This window comes from Bemisia tabaci, chromosome 2 (genome assembly GCF_918797505.1).
Source record: "Bemisia tabaci chromosome 2, PGI_BMITA_v3".
NCBI lineage: Eukaryota > Metazoa > Arthropoda > Insecta > Hemiptera > Aleyrodidae > Bemisia > Bemisia tabaci.
Window position 1 is genome coordinate 24348255 of NC_092794.1, and position 9726 is coordinate 24357980.

The 9726-nt window shown below is 38.8% G+C and overlaps 1 long non-coding RNA gene across 1 annotated transcript in view; it reads right to left on the minus strand.

The window, feature by feature from the left end:
• Positions 1-4525, minus strand: part of LOC109043570 (uncharacterized) — a 151086-nt gene extending 146561 nt beyond the window's left edge. Inside the window, exon 1 of the long non-coding RNA XR_011899273.1 lies at positions 200-4525. This is a non-coding gene — a long non-coding RNA (uncharacterized lncRNA). The remainder of the gene's footprint in view (positions 1-199) is intronic.
• Positions 4526-9726: the final 5201 nt, after the last annotated feature.

Consider the following 9726-nt stretch of genomic DNA (forward strand, 5'->3'; position numbering starts at 1 on the left):
GGGCATATAATAACCCCCCAGTACAGAGGACGGTCCGGAAAGCCTTCTCCGGAATATTTTTGAAATTTTAAATCTATTAAGACGTCTTTTGAGGCTTGTATCTAGTGCAACTGATCCATATTCGGCTTGCAACTGTCAACTGCAGAGGGACAATGGATGAAATTTAATAACAAGAAAGGAAGAACCATTGGATACGTACCAGATGAGAGTTATCCAATTGCCCGACGCCAAGCTGAAAGCACTCGCAACACGACACCATCACTGAAACCGCGCTGCGCACTAAAAAATTGGCCTTCAAAAGGTTGTTAGGATGGATACTAATAATTTGAAAACATGTACAGATTCACCAGGAAATGAATCATATTAAAATTTTATAGGATGGATACTAATAATTTGAAAACATGTACAGATTCACCAGGAAATGAATCATACTAAAATTTTATAGGATGGATACTAATAATTTGAAAACATGTACAGATTCACCAGGAAATGAATCATACTAAAATTTTATAGGATGAATACTAATAATTTGAAAACATGTACAGATTCACCATGAAATGAATCATACTAAAATTTTATAGGATGAATACTAATAATTTGAAAACATGTACAGATTCACTAGGAAATGAATCATACTAAAATTTTATAGGATGGATACTAATAATTTGAAAACATGTACAGATTCACCAGGAAATGAATCACACTAAACATTTGCTCAACTTAAATTCTGCTCAAATAAGGTGTTTACAATGATAGATTGTATAAAAAAAGATGAGAAAAATAGTAAATAAAATTATGATAAGGCTAAGTAATTAATAGTGGGACTTGAAACCAGAAGTACATACAATAAGGAGAAAATCATTCTGTGGATTATCAAAAAACGAAAAAAGGAAAAAACCAATCATAATGTATGCTGGAAGAACATCCATTGTTCCAATATGTTAGCTTCCAGATGTACCTATATGTTCCAATTTTTTCCCCATTATTTTTTGGGCTAAAAATTAATCAAAATCAACATCTGCATTGTTTTTGTATACTTGATGAACATGACTTGCTTAATTAACGTTACACAAGTATCGTGGATGCAGGTCAGAAGTCGCATCATCGATAGTTCATTGTTCAGCTTAAAATCACTAAAATTGTGTGTTTACTTTGCACTTCAATGGCTTTATGGCGTGGAGACTTAGTACACACAGCGAACATTTTTAATAACAAAAGCAAAAACCTACAATACTAGCTCCCAAGTTCGTGGTTTGAACTTCAAAACACACTCATTGAAGACTAAGGTTTCGACAAACATTTAAAAGAAAATTGCAATAGACGATATCAAATTCGCTTTAAAAAAATAAAAAATAAAAATGTATCACTGAGAAACATAAAAAAACGTCATGATTGTTGGCATATTATTTCTTAAACATCTGCTTAATCATCTACTTTCGTCCAACAGAAACAATGTATGAAAAAACAAACAAAAACTCAAATCATGGAATATTTTTGGATAAAAAGATATACACTTGTAAAATGTCTGGACCATATTGCTACAATTTTTTTGCTGAATTTTTAACGACTTTACAGGGGTTTTCAACAGAAGATTCTGTAACTTGATTAATAATTATGAACGGAATTCTTGCACAGTTTCTCATAAATATGCTTTTCACGAAAAATTTTAACACGAAGTCTCGATATGGCATAAATCTAGAATTCGAGAACTTGAGGGCAGAAATTCTGATTTTTGTCCACAGAGCGTGTAAATGCAGTGGAAAATAAGTTGTATACTTTCCGATCGGAAGAAAGAATTTCAAGGTTCCACAGCAAAAAATACCTGACTTTTCAGGGTTGAGCAAAATTACTTGACTTATCAGGGTTGGGAGAAATTCCCTGATTATTCAGGATTGCGCTGAATTTCTTGACTTCCCCAGGTTCTAGACGATTTTTGAAGGACTGTTTACCCTGAGATGTACATAATTTTATCAGGGCTGCCGATACTCTCAAGACTCGCGAGTCTTTTACACGACCTCTCTTTGTCGTTATCAATTTTATTAATATGCTACTGACCGTTCTCGATTTACCTAAATTTGATTCACCATTTCTAGATTTTAACTCGCATTTTATTCACTGTTTTTCGACTTTACTCTCTCTTTACTCCCCGTTCTCGAATTTCCTCACTTCGATTCACCATTTCTAGATTTTAACTCGCATTTTACTCAATGTTTCTCGAGTTTACTCTCTCTTTACCCACGGTGTCTCGATTGCATTCCCTCTTTATTCTCCGTTCTCGATTTTAACTCACATTTTACTCACTGCTTCTCGATTTTACTCTCTCTGTACTCACCGTTCCCAATTTTCCTCACTTCGATTCACAGTGTCTGAATTTTAACTCACATTAAACTCATTATTTCTCAATTTTACTTTCTCTTCTCTCACCGTGTCTCGATTTCACTCCCTCTTTGTACTCCGTTCTCGATTTTAACTCACATTTTACTCACTGCTTCTCGATTTTACTCTCTCTGTACTCACCGTTCTCAATTTTCCTCACTTCGATTCACAGTATCTGAATTGTAACTCACATTTAACTCATGATTTCTCAATTTTACTCTCTCTTCACTCACCGTGTCTCGATTTCACTCAGTCTTACTCATTACCTACACACTCGCGCGAGGTATGAATTTCTTCAGAATCATTCATCGCTCTATCGACCCCTTCAACACACTCAGATTCACTAGGGTTGAAAATTACTCTCATCATATTCGTAGCAGATCATTAAATTACTCGCAGATCGTTGAATTCCTCACGAACTACTCATTACTCACTTTTTTACTCACCGATGCTCAAATTACTCACAAATGGGCAGTCCTGATTGCTTACTATCTGAGAAAGATTCGATTCATAACTCGTGACAAATTAAGATACTTTTAAATGAAAAAAATTACAGGGGGGAAACACACTATATAAATGTGAGTAATAAATCAATAAAGGCTCATATTAGAATGTAAAAGAGGCCTTCGGGTTAAGTTCTGTCGAACTTAATTCCACCCTGTAATTATCAAAATAAACAATAAGTTGAAAAAAAAGAGAGAAAAAAAACTCGTGACAAAATTAACAGTTTCCTTGACACTTATTCCTTATAAGCTGTGAAAAATAATCGTTGTGTTAAGGAACACACATTCCTACTCTTAAAAATTCTGCTGCTGATTCTCCTTCGTCGGCTACTGGCTGCTGTAACTTCTTCCTCTTCTACTATTACTTACTGTCTTCGTTTTAATTTTTCCAGCCCAATTTCAGATTGGCTTGATTTCCTAAATCAAGGAATTTTTGCAGCTGCTGTAATTGATATTGCTGCTGTAGCTGCTGTAACTGCTATTGTTGTTAATATATTAAGATCAAGAAGGATATTGATAAGGATTGATAAAGGATTGTTGGAGGAGAAGGGTTGTTGACAAGGATTGAGAAATGTAGAAACTCTGATTAAAGTACTTTATTAAGTTTACTTTGCTTACTATTACTACTTACGTAAATTACTTACTTTACTTACTATGTGTCTTACTTTAATTTACTTATTACTTTTTTACTTTATTTTTATACTTTTAAACTCAATGGACGCCATATTTTGTGTCAGGACGACATGCGATATATCACATCGATTACTTCCATTTTATCAGCTAGTCGTCATTTTTCTCGAATTTTGAGATCGCAATTCTGTTGTCAGGCGACTAAGGGATTCATTTATCAATTTTGACAACCAAATTCAACGTTATGAAGGCGCGGTTTTTAAGAGGAAATATATCGCATTCGAGTGCAGCTTCGATAACAGTATCGAACGCGATATTTGTCCTCTAAAAAAGCCACGCCTTCATTACGTTGAATTTGTTTGTCAAAATTGGTAAGTGAAATCCTTAGTCTCCTGGCAACGGAATTGCTTTCTCAAAATTCGAGAAAAATTACTAGTAGCTGAAAAAATGAAAGCAATCGATGCGATATATCGCATGCCGTTGTGACACAAAATATCCATCGAATCACCTTAAGATCATGAGTGAGTGAATGCGAGGGATAGAACTATCATACGTCCAACTCCTACCTCAAACTTCCTAATCTCAACTTACCCCTTAAGGTGATTCCTCCCAGGAAGTAAACCAACATCGACCTGTCGAACAAATTTTGCTGTGATACCAGTTTTGCTTCCTACTCTTTGCAAAAAAGAGCTGAAACAATGAAAAAGCATACTTCAGCAGCCTGTTGGTGAAAAGTATCTTCCCAAAACCCCTAAATTAAAGTCAAACTAGACTGAACGAGAAATGTCGTATTCGGTTAGTCAAATCGAATGCGATAACTCGCGTTTAGTCTTGTTTGGCTTTAATTTAGGGATTTTGGGAAGATATAATTCACCAACAGGCTGCAGAAGTATGCTTTTACACAGTTCCAGCACTTTTTTGCAGAGAGTGAAAAGCAAGACTCGTATTACAACAAAATTTGTTCGATATATCGATGTTTGCTTGCTTCCTGGATGGAAACACCTTACCCCAAACCCTAGTCCTAATCCAACCCCTCGTCCCAACCCGAACCCCCTCCCCCCTTCTAGTCTTCGCCCACCTAAACTCACGAATCCCGCCTTACCAAGTCAGTCAACTGACGCCTAATCCGTTTCGGCTAACCTCGAGGTAAATAAAACGGAGGTATGATCTTTACTGACTCTTTCGGTCAGAAGTATGCTTTCGACTCCCGCCGCTAGAGCTAAGGTGGGGAGTTTGAATTTCAATAACTTTAAAAAGTTGTTGAAGTTCAAATTTCGCGCCATAGCTATAGCGGCGGGAGCCAAAAGCCCAGTTTTGACTGAAAGAGTCTGGAAGAGCAAGAGCATACCTACGTTTTATTTACCTCGGTCTTACCCAACCTAACACACAATCACACATTAATACTAGACCTAACTACTATAATATACTGTGCCCGCAAAAATCTCCTCCCCCCACTTCCCCTCTAACCCATCCCCTAATCCCGACCAAAACCCCCCACCATACCCCTAATCCTCGCCCGCCCTGGTCTTCCCTAAGCCTACAAATTCCGCCTTACAGCTAACCTGACCTGACCTTACCTTACCTTACCATACAAAACAGAGCACAGCACACACGGAGAAAAAATTTCATGCGTGGGACCGGAAGCTCAACTTCAGGTCCCACGCACAAAGTGTTTTTCTCCGAGTACCACACCACACCATAACACAACACAACACATGCAACACAACCATGTCGGCCACGGTAAAAAACTTGTTTTTACCGCAGCTGTAACTCGGGGGCCAATCCCAAGGTCACTGACCAAGGGTAAAAATGGCACCTCCAAGGTGCCCGCAACCATCCACCGGGGCAGACGTGCGGCCGGGGCGGCGTCTGCAGGTCGCTCCTCTAGTGCCTCCAGACGGACGACGTCCGCCGACCGGTAGGACGACCGCGCGCCGGGCGCACCGACGAGTGCTCGGTCGGACGACAGAGCCTCCGACTCAACTTCACTCTCGGACCGAGGTCAAAGGCCTCAGCCTGAGAGTAAGGCCGATACGGAAGCACTGTCATCACGGTAGAGCAGTCGACGAAGCGCCCGACGGGTGTCCACCCGTTCGTCGGACGTATACGACATTCGCCGAGTTCGGGCGGACGACCGCGCGCCGGGCGCTCCGACGAGTGCTCGGTCGGACGACAGAGCCGCCGACTCAACTTCACTCTCGGACTGAGGTCAAAGGCCTCAGCCTGGGAGTGAAGCCGATACGGAGGCACTGTCATCACGGTAGAGCAGTCGACGGAGCGCCCGACGGGTGTCCACCCGCTCGACGGACGTCGGACCGTGGGAGGCACTATGACCGGAACTGACGGCGGTCGTCGTCGTTGGACGTCACGGCTGTGAAATGCACGTCAAACGCTGAAACGGAACTTCCGGGACCTCTTTAAGGTGATTCGATGGACGCCAAATTTTGTGTCCGAACGACGTGCGATATATCGCATCGATTGACTCTATTTTTTCAGCTACTAATAATTTTTCTCCAATTTTGATACAGAATTGCGATCTCAAAATTGGAGAAAAATGACGAGTAGCTGAAATTATGGAACAAATCGATGCGATATATCTTACGTCGGCCTGACACAAAATATGGCGTCCATCGAATCACCTTCAGCTCGGGTCAAACTCACAGTGTGGAGCCTGGTATCCACCATCAAATTGAGCCCATCAAAATGGACCATCGGTGGGGCTGTGGACTCAATTTGATCATGGAAATCGAGCTCCACACTGTGAGTTTGACCCGAGGTCATAAGCCGATTTCACAAATCCCAAATGGGGACCGACACGATGAGCCTAGCTCATCGTCTCGGTTCCCATTTGGTACGTGTGCAATCAGCTCTTCTAACCTCTGCACCCTCCCTCTAAAAGGCACTTACCCTCGAGATTTTCCAGGGTGTCTAGCAATTTTCAAAAAAAAAAAAAACAAAAAACAAAAACGATTCCCTGACAAAAAGACAAATATTCCTAGTTGTTCGACACGGTTGAACTGATTAGATATAAGTTGAGTTTTTTCATGTTTTAGGGAGATAATGTAATAAATAGAGCAAAATGTATGGCGCTTAAACTTATATGCGGGATATTTTTGTCTCGTTTTTAAAATCTAAGAGGAATCAGCAGAAATTCTGGTAGAAATTTTGCACAGATTCCACAAAATCCACATTTTTCGATTTTGCTTGCGGAATAAAATTCCCTGACGTTTTTCTTGATTTCCCTGACTTTTCCCGGTCGCTAGACACCCTGTTTTCTAAAAGTTGATGTTCAAGGGCTGAAGTACATTATATTTTGTATTTTTCTTTCAAAGTACTAAAAAATAATTTTCAATTATGACGTAACTCATAAGTATTTAAATTGCGAGGGTGTGAGCTGCCGAAGTTGCTAAGGCACCTCTTAACAATTAATAAATACCTACTACTACTATTACTACTACTGCATAAGATGCAAATGGGAAAAAAAGAAGATGAGTCAATAGTTATGTCGTAAGTCGTAGTGTCAGGCATGCAAGTTTGCATTACATCGGTCAAATGTATGTTTTTGCTTCTGCTTAAACTGTTTCCATATGAAGAGGTGCGAATCAGAAGTGCGCATTTCTTTTAGATACACTAGTTAAGGAAATTGCTTAAAATCTGTTTATTGGAAAAAAATAGGGGGAGAGAAAAAACCCCGAAACATTTTTAAAATAGTATGACTACTTACTTTCAGTTATAAATTTAAATAAACGTAAACGCAAATAATCTGAAAACGATCACTCAGATAGCCCGAGCAAACATTTTTCATTCGGAGATTCAATGATCAATTTAGCCATTTAACGAATCAATAAAAACATTTCTGAACGATTTCATTCCCTGGAATTACAAATCACGAGGAAAGAGGATACATGCGATTCGTGCAGAAAACTTGGACAAAAATAAACTCGGAACATTGAATGAGAGATCAGAGTCATAGCTACTTGAACTTTTGAAATGACATGATGTGTTATCAGTGAGGGGTACCGAGAATGTTTGGACCCGCTTCCCCCCAATACGTATTTAGAATTATAAACTGTCCTCTTCCCATGAAAAATGTCTGTCCACTCCGCCGGGTATGAAATAAACAGTGCGACACAAAAACTCAAGTGGGTTTTTAAAAACTCTCTGCAGCGATACAGAAAATAGCTTATTTTCTCATCAATTTGGTTACTGGTCTGTTGCTACAGTGATCACATGAGAGCACGAAAAAGAAGAAAAGCAATATAAGAGCGAGAAAGTTGAGTTTCAGGGGAAAAATTGCTAATCAGACGCCACGCAAAATCAGGATGCCCTACCAAAAAAATAAATAATTAAAAAAGCGACACCTCCTGATCATCGGAACGTGCAACTACTGGCGACTTGCTTTTCGCACCGAGAGAGCAGTGCTTTCTTTGATAGAAGAAAAATGAATAAAATTAATATAGGGGTATCCAGCAATTTGACAGCACCGGATTTACTCCATTTAAACCTATGTTAAATAATCGCTTCTTGTCTGAGCACGTGGCCCCTCCAGGAATCGATACATTTCAATACGTTTAAATGGAGGAAATCCGGCGTTGCCGAATTACTGGATCCGCCAAAGAAAATTAAATCGATAAAGGGGCGCGATGACAGTAGACATGCCTAAAATTACAGTTGTAAACCTGACAATTGAGTGGTGAATGTTATACTATTCAATCATGTTTTTGATGAAACGTTCCCTCGATTCCAAATTCAAGTAAAGACTGCCTGATAAAAGTGTTAAGAGATGGGACTGATCGAGAACCGAAGTGTTTCCTACCAAGAAAAGATGCAAGGAAAAAAAGAACCAAGATTCGGAGACAGTACTTTACTGTCACTGGAAGAAGAGGATGGACTTTTGCATTTTACACAAAGCTCAGGGCGGTAATGGGGCATGGCCACTTCGTGAATGCAGGTTGTATGTTTTTGCAATCCTGAATAAACATCCTTCTCCTACTCAACCATTAAGGAGAGTAATAAACCGTTTTGATAAAAATGTTTTGATCTCTGAATCCTAAGTTGTTAGAGTACACAGATAGGGATGTTTGTCGTATGACTACAGCACTCCGATGTCAGTCAGGATCCAAACGCAACACGAAAAAGTATGCATAACGAGCCAAAATAAATCTGAGAGCAATTAAAAAAAAAAAAAAAAAAAAAAAAAAAAAAATTTCTATAAAAGTAAATGGGGGGGGGGGGGGACAAAAAATAATTGAACTTGTCCGAAAAATTGTTCAAAGATGCATCCAATAATTTAAATATCCACTATTGAACAGTCATAGTGAGTCAGCTCTTGAGAGCTCTGCTAATTTCATGTTTTTCACATCATTATCATTAAAGCTTTACGATTTTAAGACTCCTTGCGGTTTAGTGATTAGCTTTTTCGCACTCTTAATCCCTCCATTACAGGTTTAATTACTCTCACTGGCTGTTTCGTCTCTGCCCGCACACAGTGCGGCGATTTCGGCCAGACAATGAGAGCAATAACCGCCATTAACAGTACAGTTCTCATGCACTTTACACAAGATTAGCAAAAATTAAAATGAGCAGTTTTCGCATGAGCTAATTTCGTTATAATGAATGAATAAAAAATACTCAAACTTCAGATTATTTTTTTTTTTAAGCGCTGACATTGATGGTTGAATGACTCAGACGCCACGATCCTCTGGGGAGGGTGTCTCAGTGTGCCTGTAACTTTAATTCAGAAGAAAAGTCCTAATCTAATCTAATTTATTTCTATAATGTATGTCCTAATGACATTTACTTACCTAATTACAATATTAAAACAATAAAACTGGCCCTAATAATGTAAGTAACAAAATGGTATAATAGAACTGGGTCCACACTATTCCACGAAAAAATCAAGGCCAATCACCTATTAAACTTTAAATACCTATTAATCCTTTTATCGAGGACTCTTTTCATTAAAATTCTAAATTAATTTCAAAACTTCATTTTGATGTTATTATCATGTTATAAGTTATTGGGTATAAGCCAATTTAAGCTTTTTCAACTGATCGTAGGTATAAAGATAAAACCCTCCCGCCTCGGTCTTGCACTGATACTCATTAAATTTCATTCCGTGACTTTAGAGCTATTTTTGGAATTTTTTGCCTTGATTTTTCCGTAGAGTAGTACCTATATTACCTAATTACTCTCACTAACTGTTTCGTCTCTGCCC